Below are 12,410 nucleotides of genomic sequence, written 5' to 3' on the forward strand. Positions count from 1 at the left end.
GCCGCAGTTTGTGGTCAGAATTCATCCATTCTGTCATCTGTTTGGTAAAAATCTATCCAAATATTCTTCTTCTTCTTGCGTTACGGCCTCTGTAGGACCACGGACAGCTCCTTCATGGATTGCATTTTCTTCTTCTCCTCTCAGAACCTCTTCATCCTTTCTCTTCTTCTCTCCCGCTGTTCTTCCGAGATATTCGGTATCCTCTTCTCTTGTCTACTCCACTGGTGACTCTCAATCCTTTGGATACCATTGATCTCTGGCATATTAGTCGGTATGTACTTGCTTCTCCAATTTTCCTTTTCTTCCACCTTGATCCCCAATTCTGACCAATCTTTCCGGAGTTCAACTACCCACTTGGTTCCTGTCTTTCCTCGTGTCCTCGCTGTTGTTTCCCATACTCTTTTCGTCATTGTATCCATATTCATCCTGATTACATGTCCCGCAAACCTTGCTCTTTTCAGTCTGATTTCTTCTGAGATTGTCCTCATGTTCCGGTATAGTTCTTCCCTGGGTCTCCTCATCCATCTCTCACCTCCTCTCTTAGGGCATAGTATTTTCCTCAATATTTTTCTCTCTTCTTTCTCTAGTTGTTCCGCACCATTTCTTCCTAGTGCTATTGTCTCAGCAGCATATAATACAGCATTTCTCACCGTTGCCTTGTAATGTCTAATCTTTCCGTCTGTAGATATATTCTTTTTATAGTATATATCTCTGGTCATACAGAAGGCTGATCGCATCTTCTTTATCCTCTCTGTTATTCCCTCATTGCTCCTATTCCTTCCTGTTATAAATTCTCCTAGGTACTTGAATTTGTCCACCTTTTGCACGGTGCCTTCCGGTGTTGTGCAATCCTCAGTGGTATTCAATGTCTTTGTCTTGTTGTAGGCGATCCTCAGTCCTACCCTTCTGGCTATATTGCTTAAGTTGTTGAGTTGTGTCTTTGCATCTTCTTCTGTCTCACTTACTATAGCTATGTCATCCGCAAAGGCTAGACAATCTACTTCGGCCCTATTGTCCTTTTTATCCCCAACATGCGTCTTTGGTATTCCCATTGTCTCATTCATTGTTCTCCACTGCCTGATGACTTCATCCAGAGCTATGTTGAACAACATTGGTGATAATCCATCTCCTTGTTTGACACCAGTGTTGATATCAAATTCTTCAGAGAGTACTCCTCTGAATCTCACCCTTGCCTTTGTGTCTGATAGAATTTCCATTATGAGTTCATGTGTAGTGCCATCTAATCCTCTGTTCTTCAGGATTCTTCCAAGGGTTTGTCTGTCGATGGAGTCATATGCCTTAGTGAAATCTACAAAGGTTACCACCGTTTTTTTGTTCTTTAAGGCCCTATGTTCTATCAGTTGTTTCAGTATAAATATCTGTTCTATGCATCCTCTTCCCTTCCTAAATCCTGCTTGGTAGTCTCCAATTGTACTTTCACTTGTTTATCCTGCAGTTCTTCATGTAAAGCTCGGTATTGTGTCGTAGAAGGTAATGGTATTTTTAATCGCAGTTCTTATATTCAGAACAATTGCCTTGTGAGCTCATAGGTTAGTCTCGAAGGAGCGTTTTTTGCCAGGCAGAGAACATTTTTTTAAGACACACAGCCTTCACTCTTTCTAGTGTAGCTAGATTATCCTTTGATAGGTGGTCCCAGATAATGTCTAATGTGTATGTCATGATGGGGTCTGTTTGTATGAAGACTTTTTTCTTAGCAACATGTAAGTTATTAGGAACACTCTGCCATTTGTTGAATATATTTGGAAGCTGGGAAAGGTTAGAGAATCAAAGAGTATATAGCAGGGAGTAGTATTCTTCCATAGTCAGAGGAATTGCCTGCTGTAATGACATTACTAAGAATGATAATCACATATATCAGAATATTAATGAAATTGTTCATTGCTTAGCAACCTGCTAAGTACAGAATGTATTGCAGGTTAGAGTAATCCTTCGCCTGCAATTATTGGACTGATCATTTAATGATTTGATTTTATGATTATGTGATTACTCAAAGTTGGCTGAACTTAGAGACCTATCAATGTCTCATGTTCACCGGTGGGTAATTCCGGAGAGAATAAAACAGAAATTAAGCAAATCGGTCCAGTAGAACCAACGGACGGATTTGCCAAAGCTGTTTTAAGTAAACTCTTTTAATATGTAGATTGTGTCGCATGCTGGTCTTGTGAAGCACACTTGAAATATTCAAAATTCCATTTTCTAAGAATTAGGTGGGAGTTGTGCCCTGCAATCTGAATTGGTGGAAGTTCTCACCATTGCTTGCACGTATACTGAAAATGGATCAAAACAGCGGGGACAACACACGGCCTCCTTGTTATGTGAAGTAACTGAAAATATTGTGTACATGTAGTTAAATGTGTTAATTCCTTTGTATCTCACAGAAAGTGTGAATAGTGTTAAAAAATAAACAGGTATTATTATAATCTGGGTTAGAGAAACTGAAGCTAAAAGGGAGATTTTACTTAATATGAGGGTAATCCAAAAAAGTAAGGTATCCTCTTTTTTATAAATACAAAGGACCGTTTATTTCATTCATCTCTTTTTCTACATAATCACCATTTCAGTATATCGTCGTTGCCGGGACAAAACCTCCTATGTGAAATATTTTAGCTTAGAACTTTGGCCGGTCACGTTATGTCATCTAAGGTGCAATATTGTGTGAATATGGTCAAGGCATTCTCGCTCTTCATAATGTATGTGCTGCGGGTCAGTATATCTACAAAAATATTATCACATAGGAGGTTTTGTTCCGGCAACGACGATATGCAATTTTAAGATGCTGTGACAGATTTTGTATGCCCATGTCTTACCAGCTTGCTGTCATGCTGTTGAGGAAGCATTGAATCTTTCACTTCGTCGTCGGTGTTTCTTCGCTTGGGCGAAGAGGGATGTTGCCACTCGCGAGACTGTTGTTTGGTCTTCGCCGCTATACAGACGAAAAGGACAACTTTTTGTACTCAACTGTCACGCATGACAAAACCTAGGCATTCCACTCCACACTCGAGACCAAACAACAATCACCTGAGTGGCCACATCCCTCTTCGCCCAAGCCGCGAACATTCAAACAAACACCAACGACGAGGTGAAAGATGAGGTTCAATGCTTTCTCAACAGCATGGCGGCAAGCTGATATGATATGAGCATACAAAAACTGTCAAAGCGTGTACAAAAATACATTGGCTGAAATGGTGATTATGTAGAAAAATAGCTAAATGTTCAATCTTTAAAATTATGTAAATATTATAGAAATAAATGGTTATTTGTATTTATAGGAGACATTATATTTGGGATTAGCTTCATACAGCTAAAGACATAAAACAGATGCACACTACAGAATGCAGGACATAACGTTCTTCCTAAAACAAAATTCCTGTTTGATATACAACACAGAGAGGTAACTGCTTGGAAAAAATAAATATGCATCTCAAAACTTAAGTTCCCAGAAGAAAACCATAATTTAATTTAAGCAGCTGTGAATAATATATCAAGAAAAATTGAAAGTAATCAAGCTCTGTAGACTTTGCTCAATTGCAAAATTACCAGCGTTTTGTCCCAGTTTGGCAGCAGGCTCATCAGTTGGATTGCCACACTTCTCCAAGACCTTTGCAGCTGGTGCACAGTTCAGACACCACTGCAAGTCTTCTTTGTAGGACAACACAGTGACAAGAGAAGTACTGTATTAATGAATCAGGAATATAAGGACCTTCCTTGTATCTGCCTAGTGCGCAACCTGGCTTAGCTGCACGAACTCTCCTCTTCCTCCAATATCATGGCAGCCAACATGGACCGTTAAGCTATTTACACATTTTAAAACAAATAAAATGTCATTGTAAAATGTGTCTTGAACTTCACGTTTAAGATTATTCAGTAATTTTAGTACTGAACATCTCACGTTGCTAACGATGCAGAGTGCTTGATTCTGGGATCACTATGCTCACAGATACCATGGTCCCACAAAATTAACAACAGCTTTAGAAATGTAAGGTATCAGTTATAAATGTTAATACAACATTTATAAATGTTGCAGACACATGGTATTAAAATTTGGTAACAACAGTTCTAGCCAGTTAGTTATAACCACCTCACAAATTTCAGGTTTGTTCGTAGCAGATAAAAATAGGCTCTTTTTTCGTTCTCGATCACAGAACATGACCTTTGCTTGGTCTAAAAAAAATGTTTATTTCCACTTGATTAATATAAATTAATACAGCTTAATTTTGAAATTTATTACATGAAAGTGGACTGGGCAGTTCTGCAGATTCGGCTTTAAAATCAAGCTCTCATACTTTCTGCACCTATAAGAAGTATCGCTCAGACTGTACTCTTTTCTCAATGAAGCTGAAGAAAGTGACCCCCTCCACTGCAAAGTTGTGCCAAACCACTCCTCTCGCCATGTGTGCCAGATGATGCACCAGGAGGCCAGTTCTGCTCAGGTTATTCGGTATGTGATATCATTAATACCTCCACTTGTTATAAACACTGCTTTTGACTTTTATATCAAAAATTAAGTTCCCAGAATGGAACTATAATTTAATTTCACTGATTTTGAATGCTATTATCAACAAGAACTTAAATTATTCAAACTCTCTGTGTATTTTCAGTCATTAAATTATCAGGGTGACAGTGGAGTCATCCATTTGTAATCAGTGAAATTAAATTATGGTCCCAACTGGAAACTTAATTTTTTTATATAAAACCCAAAGACAGGTATTTATAGCAAGTGGATGTACATATCTCTCTTAGTGACTCTCATTGTATGTACTTCAAAGGAGACTTGTAGTGGTATCTCAACGGCGCACTAGCTGCCAGCATCTTAGAGGATCTAAATGATGATGGTTGCCTACTTCCTCTTAAAACAATAACCACCACCACCACCACCCCTACAATACTGGGGTGAAACACCCAAAATTTCACAACTGAAAAAGCCTAAGGAGCTTGATTAGTTTCAATTCTTGTTCATGTGAATATGCATTGTGTGTGTAAACCGATAATAAATGTGGAAATGTGGTATATAAAAATATAACAAACATGTTAGAAAGTGAGAAGGAAAGAATAAAAACAAATATATATAGAAAGAAAGAAAGAAAGAAAGAAAGAAAGGACAAATGTTGATTTTAGATGTTAATTGTTTAATTAATTACCTATTTGAATTATTTACACTTGTATATTTAGTTCCATTCAATTATTGATTCCCACACCCAACCTGCTGGAGTGGAGAATCATGGATGATGCGACGGACAGTTTAGACAAATTGAGTGATGTCGTATTGCCATTCTGTGAAATAATGTTGCTGTCTCAGACCAGGAAAGCTCAGCATATTAAAATGATGGTCAATGTGCTATGAACTCGTGGACTTGAACAAAAGTAGACTAGTGGCTTGTTCATTTCAACTCAAGGCAAATGTTAGTATGGTGCCTTTCTCAAGGTCAGTCACTTCCAACTATCAAGTGAGTTTGCTGCATGGTACAAGCTGTGAGCTTGCATTCAAGAGATCATGGATTCAAATCCCACCATTGGCAACTTTGAAGACGGTTTTCCATTTCTGCACCAGGCAAAAGTTGGGGCTGCACCTTAATTAAGGCCTACCGGGCGAGTTGGCCGTGCGGATAGAGGTGCGCGGCTGTGAGCTTGCATCCGGGAGACAGTGGGTTCGAATCCCACTGTCGGCAGCCCTGAAGATGGTTTTCCGTGGTTTCCCATTTTCACACCAGGCAAATGCTGGGGCTGTATCTTAATTAAGGCCATGGCCACTTATTCCAAATCCTAGGCCTTTCCTCTCCCATCGTCGCCATAAGACCTATCTGAGTCGGTGCAACGTAAAGCCACTAGCAAAAAAAAAAAAAGCTTCTCAATCCTAGACCTTTTTTAATTCCAACATCGCTGAAAACCTTCTATGGCTCAGTGCAACATGAAACCACTAATAACCAAGTGAGTTGGCCATGTGGTTAGGGACGCACAGCTGTAAGCTTATATTTAGACACAAAAGAAATATTTTAACGATTTCGAGATTTACGTATAATTTGTTTTGTTGATGACTGTATTGTACAAATGTATCAAGTCCAAGGAATTAGTCTGATGTTTTGGCACCGCTGAAGAAGAGAGTGGTAGCTCTCGAAACACGTATGGTAGATAATTATAATAAAATGTAAAGTACTGACAAGGCAGAAAAGTGTTTCATAGAAACTAAATATAAGTCAATATGGACAAGATTGAACCAACATGGTTAAAATAATCAATTCTTCGCGATAATGTTGCTTTTCCATAATCATTTCCCTTTAGACCGTAATTGTGAGGTGAAATTCGTAATAGTTGGCACCCCTGCAGCTGTAGTAGAACTTAGTTAATCCAAATTAATTCTATAGTATAATAATTAATCTTATTAGTTGCCAACCTCTGACGTCAGTACTGTCAGAGATTTCAGAATGGCAGGAGGGCTGGTATGTGGTTAAAATGGTCTTCAATTGGTGTTCTCCTATGTCCACCTCTGTAGTGTAATGGTTACTGTGATTAGCTGCCACTCCCGGAGGCCTGGGTTTGATTCCCGGCTCTGCCACGAAATTTGAAAAGTGGTACGAGGGCTGGAACGGGGGCCACTAAGATTTAGGAGGTCAAATGAGTCGAGGGGGTTTGATTCCCACCTCAGCCATCCTTGAAGTGGTTTTCCGTGGTTTCCCACTTCTCCTCCAGGCAAATGCCAGAATGGTACCTAACTTAAGGCCACGGCCGTTACCTTCCCTCTTCCTTATCTACCCCTTCCAATCTTACCATTCCCCCACAAGACCCCTGTTCAGCATAGCAGGCGAGGCCGCCTGGGCAAGGTACTGGTGCTCCTTCGCAGCTGTATCCCCCGACCCAAAGTTTCATGCTCCTGGACACTCCCCTTGAGGTGGTAGAGGTGGGGTCCCTCGTTGAGTTCAAGGGGAAAACCAACCCTGAATGGTAAACAGATTAAGAAAGAAGGAGGAAAGACATTTAAAGAATCTTCTCTTTCTTGTTCTTCATTTTCTGTTTCCAGTCTTCAGAGTTGGGTTATGAATCAAGAACCTTCACACTTTTCTATCTCTACACCACTCCCTTCCATTCTCCAATATTCCCTCAACTTATACTCCTCTCTTCTCTATACTCTCCTTCACTGTATCCATCCATCTCTTTCTGGGCCTTCTTCATTCTCTTCCTCCTATTATTTTTCCTCGTAAATACTCACTTTGGAACTCTATCCTCTTCCATTCTCATTAAGTGTCCATTCCATTACATCTTACTGGTCTCTATCTTGTCTTGCAGTTTAGGGAATCAATTCTCCCTCTGATTTCTATGTTTCTTCTTTTATCCCTTCATGTCTTCCCAATTATTTGTCCAAGATTTTGACTGCTTGGATTCTGCTTTCATTATGTTTTGTTGTTGTCTATGTGCCCACTGCTTATGTCAAAATTGGTGTGTAATACACTAAGTAGAGAATATTCTTGCATTTCTCTGAGTTGTACCAGTTCCACACTATACCTCTCACACATTGGTAAAACCCATTGGTACCGAGCTTGATAGCTGCAGTCGTGTGGCCAGCATCCAGTATTTGACAGATAGTGGGTTCGAGCTCCATTTTCCCCATTTTCACACCAGGCAAATGCTGGGGCTGTACCTTAATTAAGGCCACGGCCACTTCCTTCCCACTCCTAGCCAACTGTTGCCATAAGACCTATCCGTGTTGGTGCGACGTAAAGCAACTTGTAAAAAAAAAAAACACCCTTTGGCTTGTTGGATTCTCTTTATTTTCCTATCTTCTGCAAGTATAGGCTTAAAAAACTTTTTTTGCTATGTCTGGGTACTTCAAAAGCTGAAAATTCAGCCTGAACTCACTGAAAAGTTTATTCCTGAAAGCTTTGCTGGTCTTTGAGTGCTCAAATTTCAGTTCCTCCAACTTCCAATCCATTTGTAAAACAGCAGCATATAGGGTTTGTTCTGCAGACTTTCTCGTTTGCTTCACTTCACATTTTACTTTATCAATATTACACTTTAGCACACTGTTCAGTCCTGTCAGAGATAGTTTGTTTAGCAATTCTGGACTCTACAAATATTTCTTTTTTTTTTTGCTAGGGGCTTTACGTCGCACCGACACAGATAGGTCTTATGGCGACGATGGGATAGGAAAGGCCTAGGAGTTGGAAGGAAGTGGCCGTGGCCTTAATTAAGGTACAGCCCCAGCATTTGCCTGGTGTGAAAATGGGAAACCACGGAAAACCATCTTCAGGGCTGCGGATAGTGGGATTCGAACCTACTATCTCCCAGATGCAAGCTCACAGCCGCGCGCCTCTACGCGCACGGCCAACTCGCCCGGTACAACACACAAATATTTCTGTCCAGAAATGGGCTTATTCAAACATATAACCAAGAAAAAAAATTAAAATTCAGTAAAATACAGTACTGTACTCTCTGCGGATCTTTAGTATAGTGTCAACCTCCTGATCCCAAGACCGGAGGTTCAAACCCGCCAGTGGCAATCGGATTTTGAAGGGCAGAAAGAAAAGTCCATTTGACACTCAATTTCATACAATGTAGGTGTAGGAAAGGTATCTTGTGGTACATTTGGTGTTTTCCAGACAAAATTAATTAACCCTTTACTGCATGAATTCTTTTTTGTTTCCATTTGGAGACAAAAATTTCAAGCTTTAAGTTTCAAATTGTGTTCATTGTCTTAGACTTACCAACAATTCTTAAGTGGGGCTAATACTTAACACTCTTATGTGATGTGGTTTGCCACAATGGAATATATATATGATATTTCACAATTTTTCGCTAAGCTTTTAATGTTCAAAGACTGATCATTACTACCTACTGCATACTTGCACAACCATAGGTCGGTAATGTCTTTGAGGCTGAGCCAGAGGTACTCCTGAAGCCTGTGGTAATGTGATGGGGAAGGCCCACATAAAATAAACTCTTGTTGGTACACGTGGATGTTGACGGGTGGAAGGAATACCTTTGGTTGTAGGGCTGTTTTGTCATCTGTTATGTAAAAAAAAAAAAAAAAAAAAAAAAAAAAAAAAAAAAAAAAACAGGGGCATCACTGGTAAATGTGTTGGATTGGCTGTACAGCTGAAGCTGTACCATGGGCACCGTAAAATTACAGTAACAGGTTAAAGCACCAAGCTAGAAACTCATACGATTCATATATGATTCACTATGCATTTTAGGGTTGACTGGACAGTTAATGTCATGTAACCTCTGGAGGGGTCTCATGCATGTCTTTCTATTTGATGCCCACAGGTGATCTGCCCATCTTGGTGTGTGATAGTGATAACGAGGTAGGGAAAGGGTGAGACCCAGTGTACATACATAGCCTACTCCATTACAAGAAATGAACTTCATAATTAATCCATATTGTCAACCTTAGCCTGCTCCAGTCGAGTAACATCAAGGGGTCAAGGGGTCTATTCAAAACTTAACCCTTTCCTATGGACTATCCTTGACTCACTTTCTGGCTAAACCTAGAGGAATAATTTGCTTGTCATGTATAGTAGTGTAGCACCTTCACTAAATATTTATTCTGTAAAAACCACTTAAGATATCAGTTTTAAATTTTGTTACAAGGGAAGATACACAATAATTATTCTAAAATGATACAATGAGATAACCTAATTACACACAGGAATCCCCCCCAGTTCAGGACGATACATCAAGAAGCATCCAACATGGTGCAAATTAATATTAAATTGCTTGTTCTTAAAGTCAGTCTGAATTGCTCGACCTGATGGGGTTCTTTGGGATCTGTCGGATAAGGATATTTAGATAGCAAATCATACTGCCTCTCAGACATATAAATTATAAACTATTTTTCACTGTGAATGGGATTGGAAGATAAACTGGCATTAGTTGGAATATTGTGTAATTACGTAGAGGCCCATAGTCCAAAACAGAATTAACTGGAGGATTAAAGCTGATAATTAATTTTTGTCCAAGTAGGCCTATTATTTTAACAGGAGATGGTACCTGAATGAGCATTTTCTGTCCTGTGCAATATACTGTATTTTGATTTCCCTCAGGTTCGTCCTCTGTCTCAGCTGCTTCCCACACCATTTTTATTATCATACCTACAACTTCAAACTCACTACCATTGCATTCATCAACATATTAATTTAATTTGTAACAAATATCCTCTTTACTCAAGTGGTTATGTGCAGCCATGTTGCTGCAATGTGTTTACATTCAGTCAGCTGCCTGTCCTATCTAAGAAAACGTATAACTAATTTAGCATTCCTTGTATGTCAGTTGTATCTAGAAAGTCTGGGGAATTCACTCGTTCTAAGAAGTTATATGTTTTGCTGACAGATGGCAGAGGAAATAGGTTTGAAAGTCGAGTATGCTCTACTATGCAACCCACAGGAAAGAGTTAACACCTCCACCCCATGGGCAAGTCACCATAAACAGCACCAGCCCTTTCTTTCTTTTGCAGTCTGCTTCACATCGCACCAACACAGATAGTTCCTGTGGCAATGATGGGATAGGAAAGGGCTAGGAGTGAGAAAGAAGAGACTATGGCCTTAATTAAAGTACAGCCTTTGCCTGGTGTGAAAATGAGAAACCAAGGAAAACCATATTCAAGACTGCGGACAGTGGGGTTTGAACCCACTATCTCCTAAATGCAAGCTGATAGCTATGTGACTCAAACCACACAGCCACTTGCTCAGTAATTCTCCAGAGGAACACTGCAGAAATGTTTCGAACTGAACCTAGGTTTGTGTCATGCAATCTAGACATTGTGTCATGCAATCCTATCCTGTTGGCCAACATTCTGATGGTGAAAATTTCTTCCACCATTGGAACTTGAACCTGCTAACCACAGTGTCAGACCAGAAATACTTAATGCCTTAACGATCATGGCCACCAGGAGGGACAAAATTAATTAAAAAGGTTTAGTTCACCCAGTACGTGCAGGCATCCAAAATGGTGTGAAACCAAATTGTCTGTGACACAGAAGCCAAGACAAAGTGGTTATTATTATAGAACAAAGATGTTCTAACCAGCCAACTGTCAGGTGATCCTTTCTAACTTGACCATCTCAAGACCTCCACCCAGCTGTAACTTGAAAATTAGAAGCAGCTCCAACCAGTGTATACAACCCATTATGCCAGTTTTTCTTTCTTTTCATACAACTTGCTTTATGTTGCACCGACAAGATAGGTCTTATGGCGACAATGGGATAGAAAAGGGCTAGGAATTAATTAACGACCAGCTCCATTATTTGCCTGGTGTGAAAATGGGAAACCACGGAAAACCATCTTCAGGGCTGCCGACAGTGGGGTTCGAACCCATTATCTCCCAGATAGAACCTCAAAGCTTTGCCCTCCTAACTGCATGGCCAGTTCGCCTGGTAAGTCAGTTTTTAAAAAGGAGTATTGAAACTCAGGGTTTTCATTTAAAGGCATTGACCATAGAAATTTGTTCAGAGGTTGTTGCACAATTTATATTTTATCCGAGCTCGAATTACATATAATCTGAAGAACGAGCCATCTCCCAAAATCATATGATGTACCAAACTTTTACAATTTTTAGTTCCTTACAGAATTATAATTTGAAAGATGACCCATTTCATCACCTTGAGAAACCTACTGCAACATTTGCCTCAAACATGGGTGTAAAAATAAATTCTGCATTCCACTCAGGATAGCCCTAAAATATCTCATGGCCTCAAATAAGCAAGCTACCTTTAGACTTCCCGGTACAGCTCCTACGATACACCCGTTTTTTCTACACACTGTATTAATAATTACACATATATAATTAATGTGTCATTTTCTGTAAACATATGTTCCAGAATGCAAGCAACATTTCAGAATGTCACATCACTCAATAATTTAAGCAAACGTGGGGAAAAGGCAAAAATTAAATTTTCATTTAAGCAGAGGGTAAATCAATTCAGAATTAGGATGCATTAATTTCTTGATCAAAACAGAATTTCTGTTCTGTAAGAGTAAGATCCTGCAATTCATGCTCAAATCCCCTCTACATACATTAAAAATGCTGTGGTACTAATAGAATCACGCCAAGCAACACTATTTCTATGTACATATTATCTTACATAGCATAGCTATTAAATTTATCAGAGGATATTCAGAAGTAAGAAAGGAAAATGATTCCAATTTTTCCAACAAAAAAAATCAAATGTAATTTACTTTAATTATATATTGCTCAATCCAAGTAGGATGTCGACCTGTTAATAAACCAAAGATTTGAAGAAAGTAAAAAAAAAAAAAAAAAATTATTCACATTTAATACAGAATTACTACAATATTTACAAAATTCTATCAAAATATGTACATAAATTTATTGAAGATAGGTTACTGCAGAGTACTTGTTATGGAGCAACAATTGCCATTCAAGTTCATTGTTCTTAGCTCAGA

The 12,410-nt window shown here is 39.1% G+C and overlaps 1 protein-coding gene across 1 annotated transcript in view; it reads right to left on the bottom strand.

The window, feature by feature from the left end:
- Rim (Rab3 interacting molecule) overlaps positions 1 to 12,410 on the bottom strand; it is a 738,199-nt gene that overhangs the window by 264,925 nt on the left and 460,864 nt on the right. The gene's annotated exons all lie outside the window — the stretch shown is intronic.

The sequence above is a fragment of the Anabrus simplex genome, chromosome 14 (genome assembly GCF_040414725.1).
Source record: "Anabrus simplex isolate iqAnaSimp1 chromosome 14, ASM4041472v1, whole genome shotgun sequence".
Lineage (NCBI taxonomy): Eukaryota > Metazoa > Arthropoda > Insecta > Orthoptera > Tettigoniidae > Anabrus > Anabrus simplex.